This window comes from Biomphalaria glabrata, chromosome 6, assembly GCF_947242115.1.
Source record: "Biomphalaria glabrata chromosome 6, xgBioGlab47.1, whole genome shotgun sequence".
In the NCBI taxonomy this organism is placed as follows: domain Eukaryota; kingdom Metazoa; phylum Mollusca; class Gastropoda; family Planorbidae; genus Biomphalaria; species Biomphalaria glabrata.
In genome coordinates, this window is record NC_074716.1 from 54,801,498 (window position 1) to 54,806,123 (window position 4,626).

The window sequence follows — 4,626 nt, forward strand, 5'->3', positions numbered from 1 at the left end:
ATAAAAATTTAAAAAAATTTATCTAAAAAAAAAAAATACAAACAAAAAAAATATAAGTTAAGCAGGGGTTTTACCGAAAAGCAGAAAACATGGCAAGGGGTCTACGAGACAAAAAAATTTGGGAACCACTGCTCTAGATCTACATATTTAATATTAGAATCATCATTAGAGTTTGTCTAGTAGAGTCTAGAAAAGAATGTATAGATTACTATAGTCCTAGTATTCTAGATTATTAGTCTAGATCTAACTTAAAATTTTCAATAAATATTCTGGATTTCTTCAGCTTGGTCCATGTCAATCCTATCGTCTTTGCCTTATGGTCTACCGTTCTTCTGTTTTCTTTGCTTTGAAATCTAGATTGACTAGATCTACACAATGTCAATATAATTTCTAGATCTATATATCTAAGACTAATTAGTATGGGCTTAATATTACTGTATTATTTAGTTTAACTACAATTTTTCAGGTCAGCAGCATTACAGTAAGCACTGGTACAGCATACCGGCACTTTTTTCAATGCAGCGAAAAAGTTACTTTTGTATTTTAAAGTTTATTATTTATTTATTAGTTGTTAAAAGGCAATCCATCACTTAGCTCCGGCACCTATTTCTTTACTTTTTGTAGCACTGATTACCTGTATATTCTTTAACAATAACGGTTTACTATTCTCAGGAATTAGTCATTCAAAAGACGGTGAGGAAAAGAATGGTCGACAAACCTTGTGTGGTGCCTTAACAGTCCATCAGACTAAGGGATAGATAAAGGTGAATTTAATTTATATTTTGATCTATATAAGTTGATTTACTGGACTAAAAATCTAGATATTGGTAAAACTTTGCTATTCTATTCTAAATCTAGTGTGACATTCCATATTTTTTATTCTGATTTTAGATAGATCTTGATTAGATCTAGATCCCATATGTATAGGACTTAGCACTAGATCTCTAGAAATTATTGTATATGATGCTAGATCTAGAAAATCTAGACTTGATCATAGAAATCTTCAAGAAAAATAATGAACTAACCTAGACAGATCTCTTAAATTACATTGTAAATCATCTTGTTGAATTATCTCCACCACCTTCAGTCAATAGACAACTATGGCTCATACGAGAACAAGAGCCTCTGCGTTGGCATCGACTATTTTCCAATCCTTTCTGTTCAGCTTCATCCATATTAAAATACATTTTAAAGGTTTTTATTACTTAATAGAAAAGATCTAGAATTTTAATAAGAATCTAGTCTATCTAGATCTAAAATTATAGATCCACCCAATTTTATGTATACAAGTAGTATGGGTGTAGGATTGGCTTAATAGTATTTATCTTGAATCAGTTTGTTAATCTACATTATATGAGTATGATAGTTTTACATCTTCTACTAGATCAAGTTAAATATAGCTATCCTTTTCTAGATGTAATGTGAAAGTGTATCTTATAGTATTTTTCATTCTTAGGTGGATCTTGATAAAACTGCCTGGTTTTGTGGTTTGCACGAGACGGTTGACACAATGATCTGAAGTTCAAACTGCCTTTTTTACTGTCCGCTGCGAGATCTTGGCTGGAATGTAAAAGGAATGTCTAAAATATTTAAATGACAAACAGGATGGAAACTGATAATGAGGAATGTATGTCCAGTTTTTTTTTGTTTTTTTTTGTTTTTTTTTAATACAGATATGAAAGATGACATTACCCTAACTTAGAGTCATAGGAGTTTCATTAATTTATTTACTCAGATGCTGAAACAGACCTCTGGCATATTTCTATAATCAGTATCATGGCCTTTGTATACAACAAAATTGATTGGAACTCCTAGACTAGAAATATAATTCAAGATTTAAATAAGGCACTGGTCATAGTTTTAGAAAGAGTGGCTAGCATTCTGGTAAGATATTTTATTAATAATTAGAAATTAAATTAAATTTTATTTAATGATTTTAAATTTCTTTTTTAATAATTATTGTCCATTTTATATAGACTAGATTGTCACTAGATCTTGTTAGTAATCTAGACAATCTCATTTTATTTCTAAGTTTACTCAAGACTATTGTCTCTAGCAAAGATTAGAATTTTTTTTTAATTCAGGAATTAAAAGGGCGCCTTGGAGTAACCCACCCAACTTTAATGGGTACCTGACATTAGTTGGGGAAATGTATTTGCATATGGCCATTGTGCTGGCAGTGCTGGCCTTTGGTGATTGGATGCCATAGGCAAGGTGAATTTGGTGGCCCTTAATAAAAAAGAAATTGTGAAAAGTTAAAAATAAGGCTATTTCAATTGTTTGGTTGAAATAATCAATGCTGGCGAGTAACAAAATATTATAATGTCATTTAATTAAGCCCTTAGTTTTCAAATTTTTTTTTTGTATATCTTGATATATGTATTACATACATTTTAATTTATATATGTTATGGATTTAGTTTATTTATAAAGCAGTTTAATAAATATTCTTTTCTATTTTTTTTAGCATACTAGCCAAGATTGATACCTCTCCACAAATTAACAAAGACATCAATGAAGCTTTGCTAAAGCTAGTGACAATTTACATGTTTTCTTATGTGGCTTAATTATAATAATGTCAAGAAAGCTAATTAAATAAGAACTATACATTTTATTGTCAGGCTTATGTTAGTCTTAACTATTTCTGTAATTTCTTATTCTTCATTATTGGGGGCATTATGGATCTTAGATAGTTTTCAATGGACCTTATTCACCAATTGTAAACAAACAACATTTAGCCACGTGGTGCTATATCTCTTCTATATAATTTACGATCTCATGTGTAATTCATAATGGTTGTCACGAGACAGTTTTTTTCATTGTTTTACCAATAAGATCACGTTACTAAATGTTGGTGAATGAGGTCCATTCTAAGATAAGTTAATTTTTATTGATCCAATCAAAGGGATATTCAGTTTGACTACAATTTTGCGGATTTCTATTACTGATCATAAAAAGGCACAAGTCCAATTCTGAAAATCGAAAACATAATCACACAAGTCCGATTCCAGTCAGCCATAACAAAAAAGCACAATTTCATTCCAAACAGCCATCACGAAAAAAGCAAATTTCAATTCAAACAGCCACTATACAAAACACGTTGATTCAAAAAAAAAAAAAAAAAAAAAAAAAAAAAACAAAAGTCCGATGTCGAACATCAGTTACAAAAAAAAAATAATTAAAAAATGTCCATTCTAAATAATTATAAAATGAATGCACAAGTTTGATTCCAAACAGCAATCACAAAAAGCATATGTCGATTCAAACAGCCACTACGAAAAACTTGAATGCAAAGTCTAAATAACCACATAAAAAAAAATTAAAATGTACAAATTCTATTCCGAGCATTAATCACAAAAATGACAAGTAAGAATCAAAATACATTAAAATCTTACCATTACCTATCAATCAGTGTGTTGAACCATGGGGGCACCACACAAGATCTGTCAACAGCCCTTCTATATTCCTCTCTGTACTTAGTCCTGGATAAACCATTTCATGGCAGACCTGCACATTCTTTGATGTCTTCACATTGCTCTCTGTCTTTCATTCTTCATCCTGGAACTCAACAGTGAAAAGACCATAACTCTGGTATTATTTTCTGGAAATAAAAAAAGTGATTAAGTCTCTTAATATAATTAAAACCAATTTTTATAATTTTTTTACAAAATACATTAAATTCTTACCATTACCTATCAATCAGTCTGTTGAACCATGGGGGCACCACACAAGATCTGTCATCAGCCCTTCTATATTCCTCTCTGTAGTTAGCCCTGGATAAACCATTTCATGGCAGACCTGCACATTCTTTGATGTCTTCACATTGCTCTCTGTCTTTCATTCTTCATCCTGGAACTCAACGGTGAAAGGGGCATAACCCTGGTATTATGTTCTGGAAATAAAAAGAGAGTGATAAAGTCCCTTAATGTAATTAACACCAATTTTTAATATTTTTTTTTTACAAAATACATTAAATTCTTACCATTACCAATCAATCAGTCTGTTGAACCATGGGGGCACCACACAAGATCTGTCAACAGCCCTCCTATATATATAGATATTTTGATTTTAGTAGACAAGCCTTATAATTTCCTTATTAAGTTGATTTGGGAAATACCAAAAATAAAATACAAAGCTTTGATAGTAAGCCTGTGGTTTTTCGCAAATTGTGGTCCTAACGTTTTGATTCTAACAAAACCCGTTCTAACTAAGCATCTATGAGGTAAAAGGAACATGTGTACTTAATTTCACTTGAATAAAATCGACAGTTTAAGAGATATCTTAATTTTCGAAGACAAGCCTTATAATTTCTTTCTTAAATTTATTTAGGAAATACCAAAAATAAAATACAAAGCTTTGATAGCAAGCCTGTGGTTTTTCACATATTGTGGTTCCAAATCTTTGATTCTGACAAAACCCGTTCTTAGTAAGCATCTAGGAGGTAAAAGGAACTTTTGTACTAAATTTCACTTGAATAGAATCGACAGTTTAAGAGATATCTTGATTTTCAAAGACAAGCCTTAAAATTTCCTTCTTAAGTTGATTTGGGAAATACCAAAAATAAAATACAAAGCTTTGATAGCAAGACTGTGGTTTTACACAAATTGTGGTCCCAACGTTTTGATTC

At 30.7% G+C, this 4,626-nt stretch overlaps 1 long non-coding RNA gene across 1 annotated transcript; it reads left to right on the forward strand.

The window, feature by feature from the left end:
• The first annotated feature begins 1,796 nt into the window (after positions 1-1,796).
• LOC129926578 (uncharacterized) lies at positions 1,797-2,611 on the forward strand. The gene is made up of 2 exons (XR_008778282.1): positions 1,797-1,884; positions 2,467-2,611. It is a non-coding gene; the product is annotated as an uncharacterized LOC129926578 (long non-coding RNA).
• Positions 2,612-4,626: the final 2,015 nt, after the last annotated feature.